Source organism: Nanorana parkeri, unplaced genomic scaffold (genome assembly GCF_000935625.1).
Source record: "Nanorana parkeri isolate BGI_ZX_2015 unplaced genomic scaffold, ASM93562v1 scaffold436, whole genome shotgun sequence".
In the NCBI taxonomy this organism is placed as follows: domain Eukaryota; kingdom Metazoa; phylum Chordata; class Amphibia; order Anura; family Dicroglossidae; genus Nanorana; species Nanorana parkeri.
Window position 1 is genome coordinate 435660 of NW_017306704.1, and position 22018 is coordinate 457677.

A 22018-nucleotide genomic window follows, 5' to 3' on the forward strand; every position below is an offset into this window, starting at 1 on the left:
AAAATTAAAAAAAATTAAAATAAATAATGAAAATAAAATAAAAAATAATGAAAAATAAATTAAAAAAACGTTTTTTCCTTGCCTCAGGCGCAAAACGTCGGCCACACGAGCACCGCGAGAGGACAGGACGCCGGGACCTGTAGGGCGCACTGGAATGTAAGCCGGCCGACTCCCTGCGTTCAGGTGCGGGAGGGGGTGTGGAGCTGTATTGAAGTCAATGTCATTGCTCACATTGCGATCGCCCGCACTCGGAACACAGGCACATTAGTGCCTGCATTCCGGTCCAGTGCGATCTGCAAAAATAGTGCTTGCAGATCGCACTGGACTGAAACACAGGCACTAATGCAGGCGATCGCACTGTGGGCGAGGGGCCTGCCTGTGGAGCCTGGCTGCGGTGCCATTGACTTCAATGCACCGCCACGCCCCCTCCCGCCCCTGAATGCAGGTGATTTTTCGTTGGTAGATCTCAATGAGCTCGTCATTTGAAAAGTAGATCTCCAGACGAAAAATAGTGGGCGCCCCTGGTCTAGATTAATGGGTAGACCTGGATAGGTTGGGGTAAATCAGTAAGTTTTAACATTTGTGTTATTTTGTACTTTGAATGGTTATGTTTACGTTCTTATTTGATATAAAAGATTCACTATTTTAAAATGACGTTTTCCTAGGCACCGATAGTAGCATATAAGCTCCTGTAAAGAAGTCAAATCCATGCTTTATTAATTTTATGCAAAATGTAGGGGACAGTTATTTAGCCAGTGTTAATACACCCCCAGGTACCATTAGTAAAGAAGGAACGCTTAAATGTTTTGGCAGCTTTAGAAAATTATAGCAGTTGATTACTGGAAAGGAAAAGAGATTTTTAATGACATAAATGTAGAACTATAAAATCACATATCATTCAAATATGTGAAGCGGCGCTATCACCCAACAAGTAAACAAATAACATGTGCAATAACCAAATATTATAGTGAACAATACTATTGTGAGAAAAAAATAAAAATTAAAAAATATATATATACAGTATATAAATGATTCAAATATTTTCTAAATTAAATCTTCTAGTCAACTGTTTGTGTGAATCACAAGGATGATAGTCTAAAAAAAACTCCAAATGACTACTAAAGTAGCAAACGTCCTGTGTCAGTGTGTGAAACCCATAATTGAAACAAAGTGTTCATGAATTCATTAAACGAAGGCAGCTCTCTCAAAAAAAAGAAAAAAAAAAGTGTTGTCTTGGTCTTTCTTTGTACGTCACTCTGCCCACTCTTGTAATTTCTTGTGTATTTTTTGTTGAAGTGCTCATAAAAAAAACAGTGCTCTGATAAATAGGCCTCTCACCTCCGTGTTCAGACCCTTGGGTCTCAAAGCGCTTCTTATAGGGTAAAACTCCTTCCTCACACTATTTGAAGCTGTCATCTTCCTTCCTTCAGATGAGACCAATCCTGATCTTAACGTCTTTCTCCTCTACCGACAGCCCAACTTCATCTCAAAAAGATCTCTCAAAGACAGAAGTGGAAATCATAGCACACCCCGTATGCATAAAATGATTTTATTAAAAAAATATACACTCGCATAAAAACGAATAAAATCGCGTATCAGAATCACATTCCTGGATGTCAGATCTGTCCTCCTCTTTCTCTCCAGGCATTCTGACATCACTGACTCAGCTTTTACACGTTACGTCTAATTGACTTCATCAGGAAGCAGATAATTTATACAATCACATAGCTGCCCATACCAGTTAGAAAGGGCTGTTTTTCTAATTCCCCTCTGGAATGTTTTTCGTAAATACCTGTTGATGCTGGCAGTGGAACCCTTGGATAGGCACTTTATTTGATAAGATGACTACACTCTTCCTGAAATCCCTGCAGTGTGGTCATCTTGCTGCTGCTGTAGCTACTCAGATGTAGGCACCCTTAAAGGCCCTATCAGTAAATCGCCATGTCTAGCTCTACCCACAGCCCTTTAGTGCACATTGCTCTATCTGCAGGAACTTGGGGACATTTAGGAAAAGCCCTCTCTCAGTCTTCTCAACCCCTCCATCTGTTGTGGAACTAGAAGCCCCATGAGGCAATGCAAGACTTTAAGAGGCATCAAGGGATCTGTAGTTTAACCACAGTTGAAGTGCTAAGGTTGCCTACTTCTAGTCTAGCAGGTTGCAAAAGATAGGCCGCTTCCTAGCTGTATTTTACAATTGAAAAAGGGTAAATTACTTTTATACTTAAAGCGGACCTTTACACCCATAAATCTAATTCTACCAATGCATCCCTCTATGTATGATGATTAATAATAACATAGACATGTCAGGTGTAAAATGATGCGATTGTGAAATACTTACACTTGCAGAGCATTCACTACTGCTTTGAAATTGCAAAATGACTTCAGTATGCCAAAGCAATGCACACTGGGATTGCCTTGTCATTACAAAGCATTGCTGGGAAATCTCATCTCAGTGAAAGGCATTTTCCTCCCCTGAGATGATGTGCATTGTCACATATCTAGTCACATGTGCCAGATTTTTAGGAAGTAATAGGAGAGCTAGTTATTACATAGTATTACATAGTATTACATAGTATTTGAGGTTGAATAAAGACACAGGTCCATCAAGTTCAACCTTTGTGTGTCTGTGTGTGATTGTGCATGTGCATATGTGTACACAAGTCCCTTTGTGTCCTTGTTTTTAAGTGTACCTGTACACTTAAGAGACTGCATATGTTGTAGTCTCTGAGGAAGGTATCTAAATGCTTTTTGAATGATTCAATACTCTCAGCTGATACCAGCGAGTTCCAGACTTTAACCGCTCTAACTGAAAAAAAGCCCCCTATGTCCCTTGTGGTTAATCTGCCCTTAGTAAACATGGCCACTGCCAGAAGACTGGGGAAGAAAAGAAAAATAAGGTATGCAAATAATACAAAGCCGGCAATTATCTAGAAGTATGTGTTTGTAGGTTGTGATTACTAAACATTTCTAAAGGTGTGTTTGTTGTTGTTTTAAAGATATGGGTAAAGGTCCGCTTTAACATGCCAGCCTGCACTGGAAATGCTTGTTTATCATGTTGAGAGGGAAAAACAAAGATTTTAGATGGACTTGAATTGACAAAATGGCACATATAGCAATTATATATGTTATACCATTTTTTTTAATGGAAGCAAACTTCACTTAGGTAGGTAGTACTACAGAGGTAGTAGGTTATGCAGCAGACCTCTCTTGTCTGCGAGCTCCAAGTCAGCTATATGGATACCCTGTCCATAATTAGGCACTATAAAAGAGGCTGAAATTCCTCATTAGAAAACACCAATCACCTCACGATCACCAATCATGATCTTAAAATGAATTTTTCCGGTACTATGTGCTGCCTTGATCCAATATAAGTATTACGCCTTTCCAGCAGCTTTGTAATGTATATGAGTTGGTTAAACCACTTCATACTTTATACTTCTGGACTGAGAAAGAATTACTGCATTGGCTCAAAACAAATCACAGCCTCAACACTATACCATCTCTGGTGACGAGATGCACAAGAATCACAGAGACTTCAAGGAGAATAATAAAGCACACCTTTCACTGATTCCAAATGATATGACAACCTATTGAAAATTCAAAGACCATATGTCAGCTTTAAGATTTCTGGAGCTCACTTTTATGTCAGGTAATTGTTTCTGGATAATCACTGGAAACAGTTTTATCTTTATTTTTTGCTATTAATATACCATAAAACACTTCTAACAGAATTCCGATCATTACTGTTATGGCAGTTTTACAGTTTGGAGGATACACCTGGATTCATTAGAATCAGTCTTATGCAGCTACACAGAAATAAAACTCTGCAGTACAATATGGATTCATGAAAATTGACTTTTTATCTCTTTTCTGCATTTAGAGACACAGAGGGGTCTATTTATAACAAAAATAAATCACTGTCCGGATATATCAGCATTTGAATAAAAGCCATGAATAATATTCTTGCAAATGTTTTTCATATGTGTATAATGTTATTTTTTGATATTTAAGTTGTCTTCTACAGGGTGAAATGTTTATTTGGCCAATCATGTTTGTTCCAATGTTGCCAGAATGAATGTAATGTGAAGGAGGGACTCTCAACAATTATTACATTGATTAGCAACCACTCAGATAGGACAGCTTCAAGAAGTAGGTTAATTTATCTGGCCAGCTGGGAACATTCAGCAGTTAAGGTATGTTCAAAAAATATGGGCTTGCAGGCTCCTTTTTATTGGGTTTTGAACATAATGATCATGTGTGTTACCTTGAATTACCTCCAAAAATCAAATTAAATAGTGTCACCCTGTACTTTTTCCTGTCTTGATAAGACTCCCTCTGTCTCTGAACTCTTTTTACCTCGACCTATAAGGCCTTAATGTTCCACATGAACTCTAGTTACCACCATCTGCAAAGCTAAATGTTCCACCTGTTGCTCATTCACACCACGCATTATCTATATATTATATACACTGAGTGGCCAGATTATTATGACCACCCCATCAGTACTTCGTTGGGCCACGAGAGGACTCGATGAGAGGACTTCGTTGGGCCACCTCATGACTCCACGAGATGTTGAAAGGTGATGCGAGGAATCTGACACTGCACTGTTGTTTTGTACCAGTCTTGCCACTCTCCGTTCTGCCCTAACATTGACTAGTCGCTGACGGCCACAATTCACACGTTCAGACACAGATTTTCAGCTGACAATCCAGTCTCTAAACACTTTAACAACAGCTGTTCTTGAACATTTAACGAATTCTGCTTTTTTGCTGATACTCGCTCCATGGCTCCGAGAGCCAACAATCATCCCACGTTCAAAGGCTGTTAAATCGCGTTGTTTACCTATATCTGCCGAAAAAAATCACTTCTACTGTCGTGGTAAACCACCTGCTTCCCTATTTATAATGGGCTGGCCCCCTAGCACCTTCAGCGCGAAATTATAGCTAATTTGCCTACAAACGTCAGGTGGTCATAATAATCCGGCCACTCAGTGTATACTGTATATCCCTGGTTCTCAACTGGTGAGTTGTGACCCAAAAGTTGGGGCCCCTGTGTTCAGTGGGTCCCCAGGTGCCTTCCACTTTTCTAGGTGAGAGGCTCCTCTGCCTCCCCCTAGCAAAGCACTGTCAGTTCTCTTGCCAAGCAGCCATCCAAATTACGCTGCCTCTGGTGCCGAGTGTCAGCTTGAGGTGGGGTGGCGTGGGTTAGGACTTTGACCGCGAGGGAGCTCCATCCATAAGTGCATTGCTTACAGCTCCATCACATGTCCTGTAGAGGTGCCTGGACCAGAGTGATGTAACATTCTGGCTCCCAACACCTCTACAGGGCATGCACGGGAGCTTTACAAGTAAATGCACAAATTGATGGAGCTCCATCACAGCACCGAAGCTCGCACTGGACCCCAGGCTGAGGATCCACTCCAATTCTCATAAGGTAGGGAGACTGGGTCGATTTAAAAAAAGAAAAGTGAGAGTGACTTTCAATATTCCTGTGATTTGTACGGTGTCATACGCAGGTCAAGCCAGCACCCACTTGTTCTATGGGATTTCAGTCTGGAGAGCGGTGGATCAATTACTACACTTGCTAGGGACATTTCTCCTCACTTCCTATTTCAGGGACAACATTATCACCCAGGCAAGACAGACGCAGCAATAAAAATGGTGATGGGAGTTACTCAACTTAGACTGAGCTGACGACTAATTAAATAACTATTATCAGCTGTCCTCTCTGGACGAGCCTTCAGCAATGATCTGGCGACAGGTGATTGGTTTAAAAGTTCCACGTGATCTACCGTGCTGAGATTTAAGAGCAGAATACATGGGAGTGTTTCATAGGTTCTGATGAAGAGGGCATGCCCCAGAAACACGTACACCTGTTGAAATCATAGGGGCAGAGGACGCTGGTGAATTACATCTTTACAGACTCTCCCTGCTAGAGGTTCCGATTTCCCATCGAATTCTATATGCTTATATTCCATTGAATTTCTGTAAGTACAGCCTAGAGCTCCGTGTTTTATTATTAAATTACATTTTTACACTATGGAGGCACCCTTTTTCGTTCTTTGTTTCCTAGATTGGCGGTCTATTTGACCTGTGGGAGCTGCCTCTTTCATGTTTGCCTTATTAAGCTGCTGGTCACCTTGAAATTGAAGGCGCCGGTATTTTTTCTTGCTCCAGAATCCACTGCCATCAGCAGCATATGTCTGGATCCTTCTTAGGCAATATTGCTGGCATGAATGGACTGGTTTCTTTCTGTATTTGTGAGCTGACACTATATTTACATGTTTTATATACTGATTGTATGTTTCAATGTTCTTTTACCAGTTTCACCCTACCCTGTTTTGTTAATAAAGCATCAAGATTTCACCTAGTCTGGCTTATTGTAGAATAGAAGGGTTTAGCTGCATGTCGAGCTATACACAGGCCGCAAGGGGCTGGTTTTGAACCATTCACACAGCTCTTTGCTGTGCAAACAAAATTCGCACCACTGAATGGCCAGTAGATGCCGCCATTGGAATTTCCCATGCTCCACGGCTCTATCGAGTGGCCAGACTGTGCTGCGAATCTCATTCACACAGTGAAGAGCTGTGCGAACGGTTTAATAAATCAGCCCCATAATGTGAACGGGCCCTAGAAGTAAGACAACTTTTGATTTAGATTAAGTAGCTATTTATGGTAAGATACAAAATGTCCTTTACATGTCAGCAAGAATATGAAGCAGAAGTTAAATGCAGCATGGCACATTACATATCAGACCAGGAAAAAGCATCCGTCACATCGCTCAGTGAAATGGAAGTTGTGTCAAGCAGGATCCCCATGGATGAACAATTTGATCAAGCCAGGCTTCATTACAGACACATTCAGGGAGCAGGTGGTAAAGGTGCCATCATAATACAAGGTAATGAGAGCAGATCAAGCAATTGAGTGGAAACCAGAAATGGAGTCATTGAAGACAGCAGATCATCTACTGAAGATAATCAATGCAACGCTAAAGAACTTTTGCTGGAATGAGAAAAAGCTGAGGCCAGGTGTGCGCCCTATTGACTGCGCATCTTAAAGGAAAACAATACATCCATCAAGAGTAGTCACAGTCACACTTCAGATTAATGTGGGAGGCAGATGATGTCACCATTCACCCTCATTGATTACCACCTACACAAGCTCTCTGTCTGAAGATCTGTTTTATCAGTACTGAGCACCTGAGTGTTAAATTAATGAAGTCCATCCATTATCCGCATTAATCAGTTATTTTTACAATAAACTGCTTTAGAGCTCCCGTGGGCTTCTTTACTTGTCACCTCTCTCTGCTGAACATGCAGAATGTGTTATAAATACTTGTACTGTGAAAACTCGCCATCTCTGTAATGACTGCTGAGTGGAAACAAACATCAAACTGCATTAAGTTGATAATGGAGGCAATATTTGAGTCTGCTAATTGCATATACACATTCTAACAGCTGATCATAACGGTTAGAGGGTTCAGGACCAACATGGCTGAATACAGAAAACAGTGAAAGGAATAGGGCTGAAACTATGGAATCTAGAGCCCACAAAACAACCAAGCCAGCTGTCAGAGCCAGGGGATCTAGCCAAGAAAGTCTGTTTTGCCTATAGGTAGCACTAGACTATCTTGTAGGTGCAGGCTTGCCAGAGTCCCTGGTGGCAGGTATGGGGTTTTGTGGACCACTGAGATGGCAGACAACAGCAGACAAGGAAGAAAACAGGATACCATGCCAAGACGTGACCAGGGGCAACATAATACATGGAAACCAAATAAACCAATGAGAGCTTGCTGCCTTCAGCTCTTAAAGTGCCTCTTCCAGTACCTTGCACACTGACAGCTGAAGCCAGCAGGATTGTTTCTATACAAACTCCCAAGTGATGACCATTAGTGAAGGGCTCGGGCGTGGTCGCAGCTCCACATGCCAAACCCGCCAAGAAGCTGACAGCTCAGCAGCGCCAATCACAGGTACTGAGACATTTTCCCGGTCCGCAGCTGCAGGTTACCGGAAGCTGGGCCAGTCAAAGCGCCCCGCTCAGCGCCTGGCAAACAGTGACATCAGTGAGCTGAGCAGTATGCCGGACAAAGTGTCCCAGGTTGCTAAGAGCTCTTAGCAACCTGGGACGCTCTGGCTAGAAAGGCCACAGCAGCCCCCCCCCCCCCCCTGGTCTAAAAAAACCTGCCTCAAGCTGCCTCATTATATAGACAGTCCTTCCATTTGTACTATACTTGTTATTAAGTGTCAAACATAAATTAACTGTTTTCTTTATCATGCTGTTTGTACTGCAGTATGAATAATCCAGCAGTAAAAGAAAAAAAAACAATTGAATGGGCATTGAAAGGTTGGAAGAAATAAGTGTGCCATAATTAGGGACATTAAAATGTATCCATTTGTATATTATGCTTCGTTGGAGGTGCCACATTTCATTGGCCAGCACAATGGGCTGATTTATTACACTTCACGGCTGAAATATGAAAACAAACATGAAGGTGTAGTAGTGGGTTTTCGCAGATGTTTACTTTTCCCAGGGTGAAATATTTATTTATTTTTTTAAAAAGCCATCTGGATTTCTGTGCTCTGCCTAGAGATTTCATTTCAACTAGGATCCAAAATGCTTTATGTGAATTAGCAAACGGGGATTGTTTTTAAGTGGAACCTGAAATCATTTGGTGAAATGACACGACTATTTTTAACTTTCAATACACACTAATGGAATACAATGAAGTCCTAACATACTGGTGGCTTCATTAGTAACTGATAAGTAATTCTTCATTATATGTCATTGTCTATGTTCAGACAACACAGCAACAGAGCTGCTTTTTAGGCAGCCTGTGAGGATGGAAATAAGGGAACTGCCACTGCAGACTTGTTTTTAAAGGGGCATGTTTTGGGGTTTTGTCATCCCAATCATATTTAATGTCAGATGTAAAATACAGAAATACAGTAATAACTTGGTTCACGAACAATTCAGTTTGCGAACAGAAAGTTTGGCTAAATTTTCCTTTCATCCGAAAACTCCACAGCGGCTGATGAACACCACCGCGGCCATCTTCCCCGCTCTGACATGTGGTCGTGGCTTCCTCTAGTCAAGATCGCGGTCGCAGGCAGACTTGTGCACACTTGCTGTGAAGCTTTTTTGTGTGTGTTTTTAGCACATACAGTACTGTACAGTGTTATTCAATCCAGCATGGCTCCAGAGAAAGTGCAGAGCAAGAATGGTGGTAAAAAGAAAGTGCAGAGCGGTAATGAAGGTGACAAGAACGTGCAGAGCGTCCTCCACGCCAGAAGTCGCCTCAAGAAAGGTTAGTGTTCACTCTCTTCATACTGTACTGTACTTTGTTTCATATTTTAGTGGTTAAATTTTTTTTACATATGGCTCAGAACGTATTAACCTCATTTACATTGAATCTTATGGGAAAATTTGATTTGGTTGGCAATCACGCTTGTAGGGATCAGAATGGATTAACCTTATTTACATTGAACCTTATGGGAAAATCTGATTCTGTTCGCGACCAAAATTGGTTCGCGACCACGCTCTTAGGGGTCAGAACGGATTAACCTTATTTACATTGAACCTTATGGGGAAATTTGATTCGGTTCGCGACCAATTCGGTTAGCGACCAGAATTGTGGAACAAATTAAGTTTGTGACCCGAGGTACCACTGTATATGTTTGTTATAAAATACCTTGAATCATGCTCCCAAAGAAGTGGAATATATACCCGTCAAACGTGTAGAGGAATATCTCAGGTCCATCGCCTATCTAAAAAATAACAACTGATATGTAAATGTATATTTTATACCAGAGGAGAAAAAATGTATATATGGTGATTAGGTGTAGCATAAGGATTAAGGTAATTTCAGGCTGCACAACATAGAAATCATGCTGCAGCACTAATTTATAATTAAATTCAGGTAATTCTACCTATGGTTTTAAAGGAGAACTATGAGATGAGTGATTTCCACTCACCTCATAGTTCTAGCCGACCTGTGACAATGAGACTGTCACAGGTCGGCTCAGTAGATCGGGAGGAGAGCGAACACATACCGGGTTCGCTCACCTCTCGATCCTGTCACGGCTCTCTGCCATGACAGGGGAGGGCTGGATTCCCCTCTCCCCGCTCCGATCTGCCAGCGCTGACGGGTTAGGGGGCGGGTACAGCTGGCTCTGCCTCTAGATAGGCAGAGCCAGCTGTCACTCACGCAGCTGGGCGGATCTTGACATCGATATCGGGATCCGCTCCGGCTGCGGCGTCTCAGTATATCGGGATCCGCTACAGCTCGCGGTATACTGAGCTTAGGGTAATGGGAGGATGCTAGTTTGTGTCCTCCCATTACCCTAAGGAGAACTATGGGGAAAAACACTGACCCCATAGTTCTCCTTTAAAAATGAATTAAACTATACTGTATATTAATCAATGGATGCCTGAATGAATTCGTTTTTTTCTGAACAACAAAAAATTCATATTGGGCTGATGGGTGATCCAGACACTACACCCCTTTGTAATTGTACCGCTTTTTTTTAACCTATAAACATGGGGTTTTAGAGGCGTCAAATTATAAGACATATACTCCTTAAAAGGACTCCATCCCATTCGATCAATGCATCCAGGGACAGTGATTGATTCCTAACTTCGTGTAATCATACTACATATAATTACATGTGGTGTGTCAGCGTTCTGCTGCTTTCAAATGCAGCCGCTGTCACCCTATCATTAACATGAACAGGTGACAGCTGCCACTTGTTAACGGAAGATTTAGAATTCCAGCTGCAGGAAATCGCATGTTGGCACTGGGTAAGTGTGAATGAAGGCTTAAAAATAATAGTTGTGCTTGGCTTTATATCTCCCCATAATTTAGGGGTAGCACCTTAGGCTATACTACTATACTTTGTACAACCATCAGTTATCAATAGAAAACCTTTATTTTCATCAAGCCGTGAGTTGCAATGACCCAGTTCATTTAGCTTAAAGTCCCAAATGCAGTGTATCATTCTGCTTCAAGTCCTGCGGAGAAAATGTATAAAGTATATGACATAACTGTACATTTATAACTATTTTTGGAATTTATATTTATTGTTTATATGATGTCACAGAGTACTTCCTTTCCTGAGAAAGCAAAGTGTGAAGTATGTTGAACTGGGCCACTGCAACTCACCGCTTGATAAAAATAAAGACTTGTGAAAGAAACTGTTTCTCTTGATAACTGATGGTTGTACAAAGTATGGTACACAGTAGTGGCCTAAGGAGGTACCTGTCATGTTACACTTGCATTGTGATAACCCTTTAAATATCATTTGCATTTTTCTGTTTCTGGTATTTGTCTTCACGCCTCCCCATATTTCAGTTTTCCTTTGTGTAGATTGCTTCCTTCTTCATTATGTTCCAGTCTGCATCTCATCCATGTCCTTTGCTGAGTGGATCACATTATAATCTTTTGACCTATCCTGTGTTTCCTATTGTAAAGATCTGCACAGTTTTAATTAACTTTCTTAACGATCTTCAAGGTGTCATATGAATTAAGTCAAGTGTCTGCCACCTCACTGAGATTGTGAGTTACTGCCATCACGCCACAGCTGTTAGATACAGAGACCACACTTTCAATGCTTAGACTGGGGAGGCAGAACAGTACCCCAATATTATGGGGTGGTGTAAAGCCAAGCACAACTATTGTTTTTAACTCTATGTGACGTGTTAATCTGTTTTGTGGATTTAATAAATGGAATGTTTTTAAGAAATATATGCCAACGTATATATTACAACGTAATCTGATGCCTTTAAAGCCCCATGTTTATGAGTAAAGAGTGGTCTTGTATACTGTATGTGCCTAGAGTTCGGATTCAAAAATTGATATAGATATCTTCATATATTTTCCACTGTATTTGTAGGAAAAAAACTATTTATTGACTAGCTAATCCAGCTATAAATTAGGGCTGCGGAAATTAACGATTAATTCCTCGATTAATCGTTAATTTCTTTGATCGATTAAAATTCTTTTGATTGGTACTCACCTCTCCGCTGGCTTCCGGGTCTTCCGGGAGTTCCGTCGGAGATCCGGTGAGGTCGATGTCCGTGACGGCTAACGAAGGGAAGGGGGGAGGAGTCCGGTGACGTCGATGTCCGTGTGTATTTTGCTTTTTTTATAGTTATCTTTTCCTTGTGTCTTCAGGCCAGTCATGACATAAGCGATGTCCTCTTGCTCTTCAAAATTTCCCCAGTGGGTAGTCCTCACGATCACGAGTGGCACTGAGTGGCACACAAGTGCAGCTGGCCCAAGTGGCTCCGTCGGCTAACGAAGGGAAGGCGGAGGAGTCCGGTGACGTTGATGTCTGTGATGTCACCGGACTCCTCCCCCCTTCCCTTCGTTAGCCGACGGAGCCACTTGGGCCGGTGAGTTTGCCCAAGGAACTTTCTGCATGAACGCCAGCCAAGTCATTGGCCTATACACATACAGCATAGCAATGAAGTAATAAAATGAACTAGGATCACACTAATCCAGCACGTTATTATTCTGTTCTGAGTTGCCCCACTCAAGCGGCGACCATATTGAGTGGGGCACCTGAGATTAATAACGTGTTGGATTACTGTGATCCTAGTTCATTTTATTACTTCATTGCTGTGCTGTATGTTTATAGGCCAATGTAGTTGGATCTGTATGTGCATTATAATTGATTAATCGCTTACATTTCTTTTCGATTAATCGAACACGAAAATTTTAATCAGTAACAGCCCTACTATAAATGTCTGTTTCTAAAAATGTATATGTGGACTACCTAATGTATCATTTTAATTTATGAAAAAGCAATACTGCAAAATACTTCTAACTGCTCTGCATGAGCCAGCCAGGCCATTTGCCGAATTGCTTATAGCTAAAATGCAGCTCACCAAGACTAAAGGATTATAAATGCAGTAATCACTCATGGTGGCATACAACGCATACTACTTACAAAGGCAATCATTAAGCTAACATATTTTACTAAAGAAAGGGAATAAATAATTCCAGGCGTACAAATTTCACAGAAAACGGCAATTGACTTCCAGAGGGGCAAACTTTTTCTTAGCACCCACACAGTATCTATAGCAATTAACCTTGTACAGTGTCCTCTGCAAACTGAATCTAGAATATTAATGCACCCCAAAAAGAAGCTTTGGTGGCTCTTACAAGCAGAAAAGAGAATACAATAAATGTCTGACTCGTATGTTTTTTTTTACCCTTTCATGTAAATAGATACAATATTTTCTCTAGGTACTGGTGTCAACTCCATGTGATCTTCACTGAACTTAGAAATCTTCACAAGGAGTGCTGCTCCTCATAGATCGGGGATTCTCACAATCATGCAAAATCAGAACACAGCAAAGAGCCCCCTTTCCTTGTGAAATACACTTTATTAAGATGAAAATATAAAAACGAAATAAATGTACTCTCAAAACTTCTAATAAGAACGCCTGTAATTCAAGCACAGTAAAACTAGGACCAATCCAGACCACCAGGGTCGGGTGACCACCATGTCAACACGTATCACAGGCATCGGTGCCGGCTGTCTTAGCTGTGGGCTGACGCATTTTCGGGGCTTGCCCCCTTCCTCAGAGCCACAAAAAGAAGCTTTGGTGGCTCTAACAAGCAGAAACGAGGATACAATAAATGTTTGACTCGTTTGTTTTTTAACCCTATCATGTAAATGTTTTGCCCTCATGCCGTACAACTGTGAACAGTTGGGGCGGAGCTAGCTGTCACTGCTAGCTTCGCCCAATTGTTTATATGTTGCCGGCATCTGTCAAAATGCCATTTTGTGGCAGGTGTTCGTCGCAGATGGGACGGTGGTCATCTTTTTCAATTATTTCTATTTCTTTTTTATTGTTTTATTTCGTCGAGACATCGTCGTCATGGACAACGATGGATGTCGTTATTGAACCTGGATTACGTTGTTGGTTCCATTTATTTTATTTTTTTTAAAAGACTTGTCAAAAACTTTTCTTCTGGTTTTTTTTTTTCAAATTAAGGATTTTTTCAATAGTCTGACCTCTTTTTTACAATTTTATTTAACCCTTTAGTGAATGGGTAGAGGTACAAGTACCCCTTACTCAGTCACAAAGGGGGGGGGGCAGATCTAGGTGCCCCTTTATTAAAGGTGGAGGAGCGCAAGATCACTAACATCCACCAGCTCTGTGATGTCGTCATGGAGGAGTGGAAGAGGACTCCAGTAGCAACCTGTGAAGCTCTGGTGAACTCCATGCCCAAGAGGGTTAAGGCAGTGCTGGAAAATAATGGTGGCCACACAAAATATTGATACTTTGGGCCCAATTGGGACCTTTTCACTTAGGGGTGTACTTTTGTACTTTTGTTGCCAGCGGTTAAGACATTAATGAATGTGTGTTGAGTTATTTTGAGGGGACAGCAAATGTACACTGATATACTGTACAAGCTGTACACTCACTACTTTGTAATTTCTTCTGTGTCGTCACATGAAATGATATAATGTGAAATGATATAATAAAATATTTACAAAAATGTGAGTGGTGTACTCACCTCTGTGAGATACTGTGTGTAAATATATATATATATATATGTATATATATATCTTTGTTAAGTAGTTATATAAATGTAATATAAATAAATGTTTGTATTATCCCCCCATTGTTCCTTGCACACCCACAAATAAGCCTGGGAATGGTAGTGGCAGCAGTGTGTCAACCAGTCATGTTATATAGCACTGTTGCACTACTGACTCCTCAAGGCCCTTTCACAATGAATCATCAATTGAAGAAGAAGCTTTTTTTTCCCAATTCCTCTGCTTATGACTGGAATTTGTGAAATTCTTAGAGGCGCACTTCATATCACTTTACGATTAGTAAATTTAGGCCACGTTTGTGTTGTACTCTTATATAGAGTATTAAATAATGCTTCTGTCAGGAAGATCCTGGTGGCCAATGTGCATGGGAATGGTGTGAGCACATGAGTGTGTTCTGGTACAAAGCCTACGCATAATGTTTTTGCTGGGTGCGTATCTTAAAGTCTATTTTTTTCATATATCTACTACTAGAAATCAGTAGACGTATGCCAAAACATAAAAGAAATAAAAAAGTTATCAAAAAGGTAGTTACTTACCTGTGTCGCCGCCGCTCGCTCAGATTCCCAACCGGCTGTGAAGGATCATGGGACGGGCGCATGTGCAGTAAAGATCTTCGGCGGGGAGAAGAGACACAGTGCAAGTCGATGCACGCAGCCATGAGTGTGCAGGTGGACAGACATCGTCGGATACAGAAGACACAGCAGTCGGCACTGCATCAGAGACCGGCAACAGCGCTTGAGGGACTCCTGAAAACTACTGCAAAGAAGAAGATGATCAGATCAAGAGGCATCATTTAAGGTAAGTCTTTAAAGCAGCAAGTGGAGGGGGGTGGGGGCTGTGATCTTAATGTCACTTGTCCCTTTAATGTGAGCAAGCCTTGTGTCTTGTGGGAGCACACTACCAAGACTAGCTCCAAGACTCCTATTTAAAGAGACCTAGGGCTGACTGTCTCTGAAACATTCAGAGTGTTTCTCCTATTCATTCCTAATCCCATTTAGAATAGAAATGAAATGGACATTCACTGTCTGACCCCAGTCCCTTATTATGAACCACACGAGATTTCAGAGAAATAATGTGTTTGTATTTGGGTAGTAGTTGAATGAAATTATCCCACTGGTAAGATAAAAAAGCTGGTGGTTGTTTGAACTCACAAATACCCTCCTAAAACTGATTTAGAGTTTCTGGGAAGTTTTTGAAGATTTTTTTTTAGCTGTTAAATGTCAAATCACCTATAACTCTTCTTAGTAATACATTCTCATCATCTCTGCACATCAGCTACAACTTTAAAGCAAATCTATTGCTCCATGAAATAGTAAAATAACACTAACTGCACCAAGCTTGTATATAATAATGTGCTGTAGTGAGTTTGTATATAAAAATGTGGCACTAAGCTTGTGTTAAATAATGTGGTATTATGACCTAATATATGATAATGTGGCACTGAGCTGGTATATAATGGTGTGGTATTGTGAGCTGGTATATAATTATGTGACATTGTGAGCTGGAAAATATTATTCTGCTTTTGTGACCTGGTATAATAAGGTGGCATTGTGAGATGGTATATGATAACATGATACTAAGCTGGTATATAATAATGTGACACTATGATGGCATATAATATTGTGACACTAAGATGGTATATAATAATGTGACACTGAGATGGTATATAATAATGTGATAGTGAGATGGTATATAATAATGTGACACTGAGATGGTATGTAATAATGTGACTCTGAGATGGTATATAATAATGTGATAGTGAGATGGTATATACTAATGTGATAGTGAGATGGTATATAATAATGTGACACTGAGATGGTATATAATAATGTGATAGTGAGATGGTATATAATAATGTGACACTGAGATGGTATATAATAATGTGACACTGAGATGGTATATAATAATGTGATAGTGAGATGGTATATAATAATGTGACACTGAGATGATATATAATAATGTGACACTGAGATGGTATATAATAATGTGACACTGAGATGGTATATAATAATGTGACACTGAGATGGTATATAATAATGTGACACTGAGATGGTATATACTAATGTGACACTGAGATGGTATTGCATGGTATACTAAGATGGTATGTAATAGCTGGTATATGATCATGTGACACTTAGCTGGTATACAATAATGTATCTTCTAGGATTAAATCTCTGATAATACGTTTGTACACTGTAATTTGAGTCATCATTTCTTGGAAATAAATGATTTAATATGGCAGCAAGTCACACATCTGCTTTCCAATGATTTGCCACATTAATTACATCAAAGTCCCCAAGACATTTATATGTATTTTATGTTATTTATATCTAGTTTTTTGATTTAATAATATAGGTACTGCCGTTCATTTAATCTATATAATTGCCAGCAGCAAATCTCATTTTTCATTTGAATTTCACATGAAAAATAGCAGCAATGTATAATGAGAAAATTGCATGACAGGAGAGCTGAACAATGTTGTGTAGGAGTATTATCTTCTGAAGAGTTGCTGAATCTTAGTCTACCGGATCTGTACACCGAAATATAAGAGCTCAAAAGAACAAATAAAGCAAAAACTCAATAGCATTTAAAAAAATCTTTTTAGATCTAGTGAAGAAGTGTTAGGACCTATACAGTGCTTTTATTGTTTCTGGTGTCCCTATTTGACAGATTACTTTTCCTTTCCTTTCCCAGGGAAAAGGTGTCAGGGGGACAAATAGTAAAGATAAATCCATCCAGTGGAGCAAGAGACAGCAACAAGGCACTTGTTAAGCAAAGTTTGTAAAGACCGGAAACTCTGTACATGTTTTATTGTTTCCTATGTCTTACTGTCCCTGAAACTTGACCTTAATCTTGAATTAATCTTTAGGCCTAAAGTGTACATTTTAACATATGTGCAAAAACACTTCTGGCAGCGAAAGGGTTAAAGAGGTGTTTGAATTCTGAAGAAAAAAATATGAGCATAGTTTTACTGATTACTACAGTTATATGGTGTCAGTTTATAAATAATATATGTAGCTGGAAATCATTATCTGACTTATAACAGTGTTACAAAAAGGAAAGCGTATTCCCCTGATGATACTAGAACATTTCAAATGGCCAGTGATTACCCTATCGAGAAGTGTGGTAACTAATTATTGTGTCTACATTAAATATACTGTATATCCAGGGCCAGATTTACTCCCCCTGCCGCCCCAAGGCCAGGTTCCACAATACGCCCCCCCCCCGCGCCGACACTGTGTATATCATTCATACATTATTATGAATGATATACAGTATATATATAAATAATAATGGTGTTATTGTTTGTGTGACTTTAACATTGCTACTAACATTAACACCCTGGCTACCACTCAACTTTTCAAACTAACCTCTTCTTTTGACCTAACACAATGGACACACACTCCTTCTCAATCTGATGGTAACATTCTAAATCTTGTGTTCTCTCACCTATGCACTTCTTGCAACCTCTCCAACTCCCCTTTTCCCCTCTCAGACCACAACCTTGTCAGTTTCATGATCTCCCTGTTCCCAACCCTGAATCCCCCTAATCTGCTAACTGTTACCCGGAGAAACCTTCACCACTTTAACCCTTCTCTTCCCTGATACTGACTATCTTTATGACAAAATATCACCCCTGTCCTGCCCTTACCTGGCTACTTCTGTCTTCAAGAGCTTGCTCTCATCCTCCCTAGACTCCTTGGCTCCTCTCTCCACATGCAGACTTAGGCTGCGTCCAGGGGTGGAATCCCAACAAGGCCACCGAGGCCATGGCCTTGGGGCAGCAGGGAGTAGAGGGGTAGCCCAGCCCCTTTACATTTTTTAGGACGTTCGGCTGCCTGAGGTCCTGAGCTTGCTGGGGATCTCTGGCAGCTGTCTTTGATAGTGCCGGTCCGGCTGCACATTGTCTCCTCCTCCTTTCCCAGCCCCTGCACAGCACAGGACAGCCCCACACCCACCAGCACAGCCCTGGAGCCCAGCACAAGCCCATATTTCACCTGTTCAGCCCTAGAGAGCCCAGCAACCGCATGCAGAGCCCTGGAGAGCCTGGCACCCACCCACAGAGCCCTGGAGAGACCCATGTGCAGCCCTGGTGAGACTTGCATGCATTCCTTGTGAGACCTGCATGCATCTCTGCTGAGATCTGCACGCATCTCTGCTGAGATCCGCACGCATCCCTGCTGAGATCCGCACGCATCCCTGCTGAGACCCGCATGCATCCCTAGTGAGACCCAAACGCAGCCCTAGTGAGACCCAAACGCACAACTGGTGAGACCTGCACGCATCCCTGCTGAGATCTGCATGTATCCCTGGTGAGACTTGCACGCATCCCTGGTGAGACTTGCATGCATCCCTGGTGAGACCTGCATCTATCCCTGCTGAGACCTACACGCATCCCAGGTGAGACCCAAACGCAGCCCTGGCCGCATCCACTACAACCGTGGCAAACAGAAGAAAGCAGAAATCTTAAAAGACATTGCCACAGCGAATTGAGCGAATGTGGCGCAAAACTAGGTCTTTGCAAGACTTCACAATGTATAAAGCTGCCCTCCTAAAACATAATTCCTTCCTCTGTGCTGCCAAACAGACATATTTTGTCACTCTCATTAACACACTCTCATCAAGACCACGTCAACTCTTTCCTACTTTTAACTCTCTACTATGTCCCCCACCGCCACCATCCACTAATTCACTCACTGCCCAGGACATTGCCATTCAATTAAAAAACAAAATAGATGCAATTCGGGATGAGATCTCCACTGTCCAATCAACTTTCTCTATTAATGTTCCAGGCCCACCATCACACTTGTTACTTTCCTCTTTTGACCCTGTCACCATGGAGGAGGTTACAAAACTTTTCTCTGGCACCCTCCTCACTACTTGCCCCCTGAACCCTGTTCCCTCACCACTACTTCAGTCACCCTCTTGCTCTATCCTACACACTCTTACTCACATTTTCAATCTTTCCCTCTTTACTGGCATCTTTCTCTCCCCTCTAAAACATGCACTGTCACCCCAATACCCAAAAAACCTTCACTGGACCTCACCAACCTTAACAATCTCAGACCAATCTCCTTACTCCCATTCACCTCCAAACTTCTAGAACGCCTAATCTACAACCGCCTGAGCCTCCAGCTCCCTAAACAACGGACACTACTCCTTACTCTTGCTATTAGACCTTTTTGCTGCTTTTGCACTGTTGACATCCCCCCCTCCCATTGCTCTTTAAAAAATTCCACTCGCTTGGCCTACAAGACTCTGCTCTCTCATGGTTCTCCTCCTACCTATCTAAGCGCTCCTTTAGTGATCTATTCCAAACCGCATGGAATCAAATGATATACGATTACATGTGGACTGTCGCTTACAGATGCAGCCGCTGTCACCCATTCTTTAACTTCAATGGGTACAGCGGCCGCATCTGTACAGGAAACCTGGGATTCCTGCTGCAATTATATGTAGGTTTCTGATGCAAGAATCCAAAATCGCTCCCTATGAATATGGCCTTAATTGTATGGGAAGGCGTAGCTTTAGCAGGAGGAGCCCTCACAAGTCTGCCCCAGCTCATGGCAAGAACAGCTCTGATTTTACCTTACACAGGAAGATTTGTTTGTTTTGTTTATGATTATAAACAGCAGTTGGTCATATTTATTTTCGAGAAGTTTTTATTACATTTCCATCCCTCCAGCGGTTATTCAGCTTCAGTGTGTTCAATACAAAGAAAACACTGAACCTTTACACTGATGCCACATATTCAGATGGATGGGTTGCCTGTGGCCCTTTGCACAGGAAGACATCAATTTTATAACAGGTGTCACAGTCTGCAGACACATGAATAATCCTTGTTGTCTGACTCACCTTGTCTCATGGCACTGGTCTGAAGTAAATTGTTCACAAGCCAGTGTAGACACGGCTGTGCCTCCCCGAACGTTACAGACAAGGCTCATTTGTCTTACTTATTTCTAATTGTACCTACATCAACTTTTACATTAACTCCCAATGCTGCCCGACCAGGACTTCCGCTGCCTCTTTAACCAAGAAGACATCAATTACAGTTTTTATGGTGTCCCTTAAAGCCACAAATCATCATTGTGCCATCCACCCTTTTTTCTGAAATACATAATGGAGCATATGGATTGTGTGTCTGAATAATTTTATTCAGGCTGTCATTTAATGGCAACCACTTCATTTTTATTAACAGCAAGGATTACTTTTTGTCTTAGCATTGCACACGGACGGAGTTTGCTGTTCATGCTCAGTCATGCTTGCAGGTTAATTTCGGTGGTGCTTGGTGTACACAGACATAAAGAGACATATTCAAGGTCGTAAGATGCTGGCATATTCTTGGCATATGGTCTGTGGGTAAATATATTCACTAGTGCCTATCAATCTACTTCTTCATATGGCTAGATAGAAGATTGAAACATAGGGATTAGAAGAGGAAGAGGGAGAAAAAGAGATTAAGAGAAAAGATAAATATATAGTTCAAGATACTGTAGATCATTTAATTATTTCCTACAGTTAATAGAAAAGAAAAGATAGATAGATAGATAGATAGATAGATAGATAGATAGATAGATAGATAGATAGATAGATATCCGTTCACGATTTCATAAGGCTAGATAGAAAATGGAGACATAGAGATTAAATTATAGTGTGGCGCTCACTCCCCAAGGAGCCACTGGAATACCCGGGTCATCCATAGCCTGTCTAGGGAATTTTAGCAACCAGCTGCCCCACTAGCATTAACCGCCTTCTTCTAGTGTCCAACAGAGCTGAAATCCGAGCCAAAGGTATGATGCTGAAGAACATTTATTAGAACAAATGAACTGAGCGAGAGGGTTTAGGGCTTAGGACATCCATGAGAAGAAAAAAATAGAACAGAACTCCAGACTCACCAGTCCCTTTCAGTATTCCACAGTGTAGGATTAATAGGAGCACATGCTGAAACTGGGTATTTGAGCAACAGCTGAAGAGGGATGGACACAAGATATTCAGTAAGAAAGATGTCAGAATTTTTCCTGAGGGCCATTCCAATCCAGGCATTTCCAGCAGCCATCAGCATCCCTGGTTTTCCTCCTCAATCAGTATTGGGCCTCCTCCAGACTTGAGGCATAGCCAAGCCTTTCCCGTACTTGAGCATTCCCACCTCTAGTCTAGACTAGGGCAGGACTGAGCACATGTCAATTCCCCAGAATGCACCACTGAGTATACACTGAGTGGCTAGATTATTATGACCACCTGACGTTTGTAGGCAAATTAGCTATAATTAGCTATAATTTTGCGCTGAAGTTGCTAGAGGGCCAGACCATTATAAACAGGGAAGCAGGTTGTTTACCACGACAGTAGTAGTGATTTGTTTCTGAAGATACGGGGAAACAACGCGATTTAACAGCCTTTGAGCGTGGGATGATTGTTGGCGCTCGGAGCCATGGAGCGAGTATCAGCAAA

At 41.3% G+C, this 22018-nt stretch overlaps 1 long non-coding RNA gene across 1 annotated transcript in view; it reads right to left on the reverse strand.

The window, feature by feature from the left end:
• The window catches only part of LOC108790009, a 17634-nt gene extending 3049 nt beyond the window's left edge, over positions 1 to 14585 (reverse strand). Inside the window, exons 1-2 of the long non-coding RNA XR_001941431.1 lie at positions 14540 to 14585; positions 9122 to 9124 (exon numbers count right to left, since the gene is read on the reverse strand). This is a non-coding gene — a long non-coding RNA (uncharacterized LOC108790009). The remainder of the gene's footprint in view (positions 1 to 9121; positions 9125 to 14539) is intronic.
• Positions 14586 to 22018: the final 7433 nt, after the last annotated feature.